Below are 12,730 nucleotides of genomic sequence, written 5' to 3' on the forward strand. Positions count from 1 at the left end.
ATGAACATTTAATTAAAAATGAAAAGACTGTAAATAATAGTAAAAAGAGTATTTCGTTTTCAAAACAGGTTTTAAGCATTGTTTATTGGTGAACGAAAGTAAGTAAGTAAGTAAGAAGTGATGGTATTTGAAAGGGAAAGTGAGGTTACGGACTGCATAATATATGTAAACAACGAATGTCTTGAACAAGTAAAAGAATTTGTGTATCTGGGAAGCATGTTTTCAAGAGATGGAAGAGTAAAAAAGATGTTGAAAGGAGAGTGAACGCGGGCAACAAAATGAACGGCGCATTAAGCACAGTAATTGCTAATAAAAATATGTCAATCGAAGCTAAACTGGCAGTGCACAACGGAGTCCCAATAATTACGTATGGAAGTAAAACATGGAACTGGCAGAGAAAGGAAGTAATCCAAGTGAACGCGGTTGAAATGTGATTTCTTAGATGCATGTGTCGGAAATCAATGTATCACAGGGTTACGAACGATGAAATCAGGCGAGTGTGTAAATCTTAATTGGGTTTAGTTGATAAAATTAAGAAAGGGTCTCAGATATGGTTTTGGCATGTTGAACGAATGAACGACGAAAGAATGGTAAAACAAGTATATATTTTAAGAATGAACGGTAACGTGAGGGGACGAGGACGACCAAAGGAGACGTGGCATGATCAGATAAACCAAAATCTTAAGTCTGGTCTTGTCAAAAGCAGACCGAACCGAAGGGCATGTATGACAAGATGTGTGAATGTAGAAGAAGGTAAAAATGTATGCCAGGATAGATGTGTGTGGCGGTCTATTTTTTTTGCCTACCGCTACGGGGAAATGGCGTGATGGTAGTAGTGGAAGTTTTTGACGAGACACTCTTTAGATCAAGCGATAGCTTGCCAACCACATACCGCACACCGCATCCGAGGATTTAAGTCAAGGTCAAGTCAATACTCAAGGATAAATTGCTCGTTGCCAAACGAGAAATGCTGCCCGATGGAGCTCTCTGCAATCTGATACCCTTGGCATCTTTATGCTGAAAGAAGGTAATCCAGATGTACATAATATCGACGCTATAAAAGAAAAAAAACTTACCAAGCGAAAGGTTTTTTATGGAAGAGCCAATTGAAGTATTTTTAATTAATATGTAATCTAGGATTTTATTTATTTAAATAATGTAGAAAATAAAAAAAACCCGGCTCTTCCGTAAAGTTGATACATGTCGCTTATTCAATATTTCCTTTCCAGCGTCGATATGTATAATAGAACCTCAAGCACGTAGCAAAATCTACGTGTTTGGTATACTGTATATAATATGTACGTATACGTAGGTATAGTTTTTGAAAAAATATGTATGTTTATAAAATATATCCGAATTTATTTATACAACATAATATTAATATGTGTGTACAATATAAAATTATACATTGAAGTACTTTTTTTGGCCAAATATTTTAATTTTGAGGTCATTTTCTACTTTTTGTACATGACTCATTTAAAAAAAATTAAAACAAAGTTGAGGTAGAATGGGATTCGATCCCCAGCCCTTTGATCCGTACGCCCGTGACACCCGGGTTCTCAATAAATAAATAAATTAAATTATCCTAAAATAGTAACTATTAACATCACGCATTATTGTGATTTTAAATAATTATTCTAAACTTATATTTTTAATTTGTTTATTATGTATTTCACAGTTTCAAAATGAACAGAGTTTCTTTGTTTCAAGTCCCGACTAGCTAGTAAATTACTGTGTTTAGGAAGGACCTTCTTTTTTACGTTTGTTTATTTTTATTTCATTAAATGATTCTTAAAAAATTCAAATAAAAATTGTAACATCAAAAAATTCAAAATAAATTAGAATACATGCAGGTACCATTGTTAATTAGAAGATGAAACATTTATGTAAATTTGAAAACATACCGATAATAATAAAAATTGAAGCATAAATATAAATCATAAATTATACCATTAATACTTAAAATGTAAGGCATTATTAGTATAAATAAGAAGACATACCGATTATAATAAAATTGAAGCATAAATATAATTTATAAAATACACCATTAGTAATTAAAAAATGAAACATAAATATAAATTGGGGAAACATATCGATAATAATAAAAATTGAAGCATAAATATAAATTAGAGAAAATACCATTGGTAATTTTTAAAAAACATACTTGTAAATACTAGTAATGATAAAAAAATTAAAACAAGTGCAAACGACTTAACATAAAAAAGTAAAAATAATATAAATAAAAACAATAAGGAGATATTTGGCAATTAAAAAATAGATCAATATTAGAACATATATATAATGTACTGTATGTATGTATTATTGATTATATTTGCTATCTATGTCCGGCCGGATAAAGAGTACAGTTTTGTGAGTTCAAAAGAACTAGGACCCTCAAGTGATATCTCATATTTTCTCTCTACTCTTCAATGGCTGCTCTCCAATGAGAATCCTAATTAAGAAAGTCTAGTAGAGATAGGATCGCCTCGTAGAGTAGTGTTGGCGCATTCCCCTACCGTGCTTTAGTTCCTAGGTTCAACTCCTGGCAAGACGGACATAAAATATTGGTTTTAAAGACATCTGAAGTGTAAGACTGAAGTATAAGATTAATGAAGTGTTAGACTTAAATGATTACACATTATTTATGTTTAAAGCATTAACTTTGTGGTGAAAAATTGTAATTAATGTTCATAAATATTAGTATTTAATCACTTACCGTCTTTTTATGTCTACCGGTTTCGAGACGTACCCGTCTCTTCGTCAGGACACTCACTACACCAACATGCAAATACCAAAATACACTTTCACCTTTACCGTCACCGCAGTATATGTACATAGTATTTACAAAAAAATACATCAATTACGCGCAGAGTTAAAGGGGATGCAAACACCACCATGTTCGAACATGCACTAAAATTAGGTTAATAAGTGTGGGGGGGGGGGGCTAAAAGGTTGAACGTTTCACAATTGGTTAATTATTGAATGAAAAAGTGCGCTAGATTGAAGAGATATTTGATTATTTACCAGTGGAATATTATTTTTTGAAGCTGTTTTAATATGAAACACCCCCAATTTCATAAAAGAGAGCACAAAAGTTTGTTATTAATCAAATGCCCAGCGCCAAACCGCGCCTTTTAAAATTTAAACAACCTAAAAAGGAATCGCGTTGTTCAAATAAAATAAAGTTTTCAATAAAAAAAATAAATATACGACTTTATAGTGCGACTTAGTAGGAATCCCAGAAACCGTCAACTCGGAGAAACGCGGGAATGTCTTGTAAAACAAAAGCACTTGCTAAATTTGAAATATAAGTGACATATATATGCTTTTAAAATTTATTTATTTGTTCAGACAAATACATAAGCAAAAAATATCATGATGTATATCGTGATACATACGAGTATGCAAACCCTACAATAAAATTAAAATAAAAATAAAAAGTTATTAAAAATTTTCATATAATATAATACATGTTCACGCGAATATGTGTTTATAACATTGATATTTGCGAACTTCGAAGCCTAACATACCAAAGAGAATTGCCTTAGGGGTGAAATTCCTCCCTTGTAGGGAAGGCTTTCAAGGAAGATCCCAAAATTAATATTCATATTTTGAATTTGTGTTGCTATGTAGACCCATAATGCATATTTACCGAAAACATTTTCTATGGTTATATCATATATTATTAAACCCTTCGGAATTATTTTTTTTATTTCTGAACATCATTGCAATTGGAAAATACGAGTATTAATACTAACTTTTACCTCTATATGTAATATATAAAGTTGGATAATTTATATAGCGCCATTTTCCTGAAAATCAGCTCAAGGGCACTGTACAATAAATAAATCTTGCAGCTACAGAGCGCATGGACGGTAAGAAATCTTGACACACTTTAAAAATTGACGAAGATATTTAGTACATTAATGAAATTAAAAAAAATAAAAAATAATAATGACTATAATAATAATGACAATAATAATAAAATGAAGTAAGATTATAATACGTCTTACAGCTAATGAGCGCATGGATGGTTGAGACCCCATTAACAAAATGTGTATTAAATAAACGTAAACATTGAGCATCGTAGTAAATTTGTCAAGTGTTCATGCCAAGAAATAGGCAATAAAAAATTAAATAAATATAGCACTGTTTCAACGTTATGGTTAACAAAATAACGATCGGTGTCCGGAGTGTAGCTTTTGTATATAGTAAAATAAAAAAATAGGATTGTAGGTAGCAGGTACAAATATTCTGCTGTTTTTCTTCTTAATTTGAGGCCGTCATTCCCCATGATTTTCTCTAACTTTCCAGACTGTTCCGCAAGTCACAATAGTTATTTAATATCAGTAGTACATAATCTACAAAACCATAGTCTTACAATACAGTTAATTTCATGGTTTTTAAGATATATCAATACAGTTGTGAATAGCAATGGGCTGATGACGATTTTTGGTGTACCTCCACTTAGACTGGAAATTTGTGTGGTGTTCCCGATGCATATCTTACTTGCGTTTCTTCATTGGTATATATATCTCGTATGGTAAGCACATATTCTTCCGGAACGTCATGAAATCTCAATGCTGCCCATATCAGGCTTGGGGTCACCCTGCCGAATGCATTTTCTAGCTATATAAATACCATATGTAGGTCTTTTTAGGCAACTCGATATTTTGCGACTAGGATTCTTACGGTTTGAATTGCGTCTTTAGTTGACTTTCCCGACATAAAGCTATATTGATTGTCGTAAATATTGACGATATTCCTTATTAAGATATTGATAATCCTTTCGTATATTTTCATGGCGTGAAACATAAGCTTTATACCTCTATAAGTGTCACACTTTCTAGAGCCTTCCTTATTTTTGTAGAACAGAAGAAGATATCTCTTCCTAAAGTTTTTCGACATTGATACTCAAGTCAGTATTTTATTATAGACGTTGAACAGCCATTTATGTTCTACTTCGCCATACTCTTTTTACAATTCTGCTTGAATATTATCTGGCCCCACTGTTTTTTATTATTTTATTTCTGATATGGCTACTTTAACTTCTGTCTGAGTGATTTTTTCAACTGGTTCAAACACTTGTTGCTCTAACGCATAAGTTATTAGCAGAAACTTTTTATTTAGTAGAATAATAATATTTTTTATTTATCGCATTCCATATATTGATTTCCTCTATGACCAAACGTCAGCGTCAGCGTATTGTATTTAAGTGTTCTAATAGATTTGGCCTTTTTTTTTCTATATGGTGCTATTTTGTACATTCTTTGTGCACCCTTAGATGTTTCTAGGTCATCATAAGATCTTTGATCAATGCCTCATGTTGTACAGAGGCAACCAATTTCTTTGCTGCCTTTTTGGCTTGCTTTTGCAACGCCCAAAGACAAATTTACGAATCGTGTATATCGCCAGTGACGACATACAAACTAAAAACTAAAATGCAAGGAACGATCAATGTAAAGACAGATATATGTTCGGTGTATGTCTAAGAGACAGAATAAGAAATGAATAAATTAGGGGCCGAACCGGAATCGTGGATGTCATGTATCGTGCTGCAAAATTAAAATGGCGGTAGGAAGGACACTTGGCGAGGCAGAATGATGGCAGGTGGACACCCAGAATAATAAAGTGGAGACCGTGGGCGAACAAAATAAGTATTGGAAGGCCACAGAGAAGATAGGTCGATGACATTGCCTCGATAGTCAGTAAAACATGGATGATGAAAGAGGGTGATAGGAAGGAGGGGAGACGTTTGTAACGTTCGTTTGAGACGAAATAATAAGGCTGTGGAAGAAGAAGAAGTGCATTGCCCGGAGTTCATCATTCTCGCTGTCGCATTTACAGTTGGACCAGTTTTTGAAAGCAGTTTTCTTATCTTTAAACAATAACAACCAAAACATTAATTCAAATAAATCGTAACCATTTCAATTGAATTCATGTTTTTTTTCGGTTTTTCGAAAACGAAATTTATAGAAAGTATAAGTGCTAATAAAAAACTAAGCATGTACAATAAATTTTATGGAATGATTTTATATGTAAAGTTTATATAAATTATAAAAGTAGCATGGATGATTGGCCTCGAGAGGGGAGACTACACTTACGGAGAAAAAAAGTCAATGTTAAAAATCTCAATTTTACAAAAACGTAGAAATAACATTGACTCCATATTTATGTTTAATTTACTGAATGGCTTAATTGATGTACCATCGTTACTGGAACAACTGGCATTCAATGTTCTAATCCGCCGGTTGCGAAATAATAATGTCCTGTTCTTCGATCAACACAGCACAAACTATGGCTTGCACGCAACAATGTTTCGATTGTGTCGTATTGTAAACTTGAGATAAGATCTGGACTTGATTGGTGTAAGTTTTTATTGATTTTTAAAAAATCATTAAGATAGACCGAATCTTGTCTTAAGGTAGTAATTTTTATTTTTTTTTGTCCTAGCTTTAATTTTATTTAGTTGTATTTTATTTTATTAGTGCCTGTATTTATTATAAGAAATTGTATTTACCATCGTTTGAATGGACTGCATAAGTCAGTCAAATAAATAAATATATTTTAATAATATCTATTCCCCATATAAGGTTAGTAGGACGCATATAATATTATGATTGTGAAACAACATACTGAAAAAACTAGGTTAAAAATTTAAATACATCTTGAAATTGAAATGGATAGCTAATTAAAGGTTTTATTAACTATTACGATAATCTAAATTACAAACAGTATTCCAAATGTAGAACCTCTTCCCAAATAAATCATTTTATCAAATAAGTAGAACGGCCCGTGTAATTACAAATTACACGTACTGTTAAAATTGTTTTATGAACTTATTTTACTTGACTTTTCAAAAAAGGTTAGAGTTCTGAATCGTGCAAATATAGATATTTTATCCATTTACAATTATTTTTGTTATAAAGTAGTCTTTCTCATTCTGCGCTTAAAATACGGATCAGAATAATTTTATTGTTTGCCAACATTTATAATTCAAGTCGTGATGGTTGTAAGATCCTTATTAGATGATAATTCAAATGATTGTTCAATTTTTTGAATTCTTCGTGATCTCCGTGAACATTAACATCATATCTTTGAATCTTTTAAGGAATTTAGTTATTTCCATTGTTGAAATCGAACATTTTTAATAAAACGTGTTTTTTAAAACTATTTTAGTTTTTGCTAACCCTTTTTGTTAGCCCTCGAAGAACAGTAACTATTTTAGTTTATTTTATTCATTTGATTTTACAAGGTTAACGGGAAATATCTTTTACATTACAATTTAAAATTAATTAGGGTCCACGTAATGATGTCAATTGAAAAAAAAAATGTTTAGTACTAATAGTAGCATATTTTTATTTTAGTACTTAATAGTAGCATAAATTTTTTAATTCCCGCGAAAACGGTTCACATTGGCCGCGCCCCTAATACGTCACGATTCGGTTACATTTTTAAGTTTGTTTGTGACCGTATTATTTTAAATAGAACGACGTCACGAATCTTGATGTCACAATCGTCGAGGCCAATCACGTCCCGTTTTTGTATAGGCATATTTTTTAACAATTTTATTTTTTAAATTATTGATGAAATCTTTGTTCCACAATATCCATATTGATTTTGAAAATACATTAATTTTTTCTTAATCTATTTCCATGTAATAAGCAAATAATATTGGAGATTGAATAGATAATTACTTTACGCTTAGGCGCAAATTTTCATATTAAAATGATCCCGCTCCCTAGTTGGAGCATGTGGTGTCCACAAAGATCCTCCAGGCATTTCTGTCGGCTGTGAGCTCCTGTGCGTCTTCCCAAGTCAGGTTTGTGTCCCGTAGTTCTAACATGAACTGCCGACAAACAGTCAGCATTGGACGTCCAGGACGTCGAAAACCTGATGCCTTGTAAAGTAGGCAAGCATGGTTAAGGCTTTTAGGAGGCATCCGTAGTACCTGGCCAAGCCAACCCTATCGCCTCCGCTTGATGACAGCTGTCGCCGGAGTTTGCTGCGTCTGTTTTCTTATTAATTTATTCCGCACAAAATCGAACTACCGCACACCCAAGATTCTTTTTAGTCTCAAAACTCAATATTTTGCTGTTTTTGGCCCTAGTGAGGTCCCACGATTCGCATTCGTTGAGGAGAATAGTTGTTATGCAGGCTTTATATAGGCGGCATTTGGTTTTCACTGAGTTAATATCTAATCTCCAGACAGCCTTCATACTTTTAAATGTGGCGCCTGCTACTCCTAGCCGCACTCCCAGTTATTTTTTAAAGCTGCCATTTTCTGAACCATATACTCCCAAGTATCGGAAACTTTCGACCCTTTCAATGATTTGGTTTGACAGATTCAAAGGTTTTTGGGCATCGAAGTATGTACACAGTGCGTGGGTTTTTGCAGTATTGATTTTTAAACCCATGCATGCGGAGTACCTATATAGGCTATCTACAGTGACCTAAAGACCCGTGAATGAATCGTCAATAATAACCGCATCATTGGCATACTCTAGGTCGTTTTTGGAAGGAGGAGATGGATATTCAATCAATCAAGTGAAATTGACTTCATTAGGATAAAGTCCATGAGGATTACAAAAAGGAACGGTGCAAGGGCACAACCTTGACGAACTCCGGTGGTGACCTCAAACCAATTCTAACCACATAAAATATATTGAAGTGATATGGGCCAGATAGCTCCCCAATACACTATTTCAAAATAGGCCAAAACAATGTTATCCAACCTCAAGTATGATTCAGTTTTGAAGATGCCCATCATCAAAGTTTATCATTAATCGATATGCATATTATATGAAAAGAAATTTATAATGTGAAAAAGGCGTATTAAATATAAGCAGAAAGATGAAATGCTCGGTATTTTCAATTGGTTTTCCAGCTCATTTTGTGGCTTTATGCGGAAGAAATTGCTTATGAGTTATCCCTATAACACTCAAAAATAATTGTGGTTATCACATGAAGGCGCTTAAAGGCGACAAAGAACAATTATTGTGGCTTGCGGTGATCTCCTTTAATGGAATTGTGGACAAAGCACATGGAGGTGCAAAGTAAATATGTGAATGGAAAAGGTGAGTAATGTGTCTGTGGCTTTATGCTGTAAATAATTCGTTTCGTAAATTCATTCGTATCGTATGAGACGGAACGAGAGCGAAATGTGGTTTTGATTGCGTAAGAATGAGATGGATATGATGACGAACGAACGAACTTAGGAAACGAAATTGTGACAGAATAAGCCTGCCGATTCCCTATCATCGAATCAGTGCGACAATAGTCCGCTGACATGCCCATCCCACACGCAATAACTGTGCTTGTCGAATGCTAATAAATTAAATTATCGGCGAAAGACGTCATCCAATTCTTTTGATATTAAATATTATAAACATACTTTAGCACCTTTTTTAAAAAGCAAAATATTTTATTTGATGTTAACTATCGTCAGTTTACAGAGATAATAAAGCAAGTTTCACATTTAAAAATCAGATTGGAGAGATTCCACTAAGATCTTTTTAGAAACAAACTCGAATGTATATATATTACAACAGAGATGAAGAAGGAGGACGTTTTAGAGAAGGGAATATACAAGTCTAGGCATTAACAGGGCTTGCTGGTTTTGGCTGGTTTAAGTGGCCGCTTTGCGCACTGTCTAACATTCACCATTCTGCCTATGTAAACATTCAGATTTCTTCGATTCTTTATTTTGTATTATTTATTTTATTTTTTAACTGAACACAATACTCAATTTTATCATAGCACAATTATATTTTTTTGTGTCCCGATTTGTTAGAAAATTCCATGTTAAGTCAGGACTCTTCTATACATAAATCAAAACATTTATAAACATATTAAACAATATATAAAATAATTCAAACAATACAGAAAATAATTTATACGTGTCAAGATATATGTCAAGAAATGGAATGCAAAAAAAATATTTAATAATACTTGACAACATTTTATTAATAATTAACAGTAATTTTATTAGTAATTTAAAATAAATACAGAATAATTCAATAGTTAAAATATGTATTTACAAATTATTAAGCATCACTGTTAAGTTTATTCCTCTTTTATATACTTTGGACCCCTGTAGCCTTACGTGTCATGTACAAGGCTAAGGTACTGGACAAAATCGTTTTTGTTTGTCTTGGAGATGGGATGTTCGATCACTGATTTTGGTTTATTACCTTTATGAGTCCAATCACCATTGTTGCAAAGTTCTAACTACTTTTATCTACAGAGTGGATATCTGTTAAGAATATTCCATCTTTCTTGCATTCTGCTTCAAGATAATGGCATTGCAAATTGAAAAATGGGCACTGAAATAACAGATATTCGATACTCTGTGAAGAAATATCATCGCATGGACAATAGTCATCATTCCTTAATTTAAACCTATAAAGATAACTTCTCATAGCTCCGTGTCCGGTGAAAATTTGGGTCGTTTCGAAAGTACTTTGGTGATGATGACGGAAGTTTGCTGCATCAGCCAGCGCATGTTAAGTTTATTTAAAGATGATGTACAGATATATGTATATAAATAATAATGAAGACACCATCGATCATGGGCCTTACTTATTTTCTTATACCAGGTTTACATAAAGAAATAACTTTACCCGGTTTAACTATTTATAACCGATATAAAAAAGGCTTACTTATAAAAATATTTATTACCTAGAATACCAATTCACAGGTTATTTGATGCTTATTTTTTTTAAACAGTCAACACTGATCTGTGCGCGTGCGCAGTAACTTTTATAACAACAACAAACAAAAACAAACGTCAAAGTCGAATCGAGACTACTGTCAGTGTAATGGAAAACATGAAAACCGTTAGAAAAAGAAATCAACATTGGGAAGAAGAGGAGAAGGTAAAAACGAGTTCTTTAGTTTGTTCGTGTTTCTTTTTTATCACAATTAATTAAAACACATACAAGCAGATAATATTTTCAGATATTACAAGATACAAATTATTGAAAATCGCTTGAATTATATTGAGAAGGTCGCAGGACTTCGAAATTGTTTAAAATCTGTTAAACCATCCATTTAGATTACCAAAAAATATGACTTTTGACAGATCGCGTGCTTATTCCAGCGTTATACGACATTATGTGCAGGTATAAGTTTCTATAGTCGCTATCCCAAATTTAAACTTAGTTTAACTTCATGCGAGATTTATAAGTAATACTTTTTTCTATACCATCATTATTCTACCACTTTTCTCAAGATTAACTTTATACCTGATTTATAAGTACTTACAGTCAATCTGTTAAACAAAATGGATTTTTTACCCTTGAAAATAGACGCACTGAATCTGAATCATGCTATTTACATAAATTATTAAATAATAAAGTAGACTCTTTAACCTACTCTCAAAAATCAATCTCAATGTCCCCTTTCGAGTGACAACAAATAAGTTTTTATTCCATCTGCCAGTCTGTAGTCTGTAGCACTAACTATGCACAACACTCTTTCCTCTACCGTTCTTGCTCTAACTATAATGTTTTTTTTCATCTATTGATATATTTTACATGCCCCTTAATTTATTTAAAAATAAATTAAGACTTCTTATCTCTGGCTGCGATACGGTTCCACTTACTATTTAATGATGCTCACACTTACACACACCTGAACACTTAATCCCACACTAATACACATAAACACACATCTACACTAACTCTCATACAAATACACGTAAACACATCCTTTTGTTGTAACACAATTTAATAACATGTATGATTTTCATTTAGAAACTTCGCTGGTCTGTCTTTAAACCGTATTTTAAAAAAATGATATTATATCATTGTCGACTGGTTGTTTCTTTAAAATAAATAAATAAATAATAAATAAACAAGTAAGACTTATTATATATTTATTCCCGAAACAATCTTATACGGTGGTTTCTACCCCTCGATAAAATCCAATTATGGATCTTTATCTTAAATATAGACGTTGTTTTGGAGAATTTAGTATGTTCATCCAAGACTTTTGAAGCAATATATGAACAGTGTCTCCAAGCGAACATCGCACGTGTTCTCGGTATTAAGTAGTTTAGGTTATGCGAAAACCTCTTACAGGCATTCTGTTGGGATCTCCTTCCTGACCGTTCATCTGTTGATATTTGTGAAGAGATAGTTAATAAATTTAAATGTTTTTACTATTTTGTCATTTGAAATTTATTAAGTTATAAACCCTTACAGATTACATTCATTGAACATTTTTTATTTTTTTATTCACATTATATTGTTCGTCAATTAGGTTTATTTATATATGGATGCATAGAATTAAGAATAGTCCAGAAGGAGCGTATAATCATATTTGAATACATCGGACTGTGTCCGAAAATGCCCCCACTATGCCTCCCTTTCGCCGCGCGCATTTGTGATGTCGCCGCGTAATGTTGCACGATGAGAAAAAATATAATCATAACACAAATGTTAGGTAAAAAAAAAAGGAATCTGTTTATTTCTCTAAAATTTTATTTTGCGGAAATTTCGATTAACACCACAGAGTAGATAAGTAAAGGGTCATTTAATAAGAGTGATTGAATTAATGAACTTTGAACTTAAAGTACAAAATAAATTTTATTTAACATAAAACGGATATTTTTATATCATGTTAAATAATATTTGATATTTTAAAGATAATGTCGGTGAAATGCCTACCACAGAATTGTTTTATCCGAGGTCCAATTTTCATTAGTTCTCTCATTAGATGAGCAAAG

The sequence above is a fragment of the Micrasema longulum genome, unplaced genomic scaffold (assembly GCF_059751315.1).
Source record: "Micrasema longulum isolate JH-2025_06_02 unplaced genomic scaffold, ASM5975131v1 h1tg001571l, whole genome shotgun sequence".
Lineage (NCBI taxonomy): Eukaryota > Metazoa > Arthropoda > Insecta > Trichoptera > Brachycentridae > Micrasema > Micrasema longulum.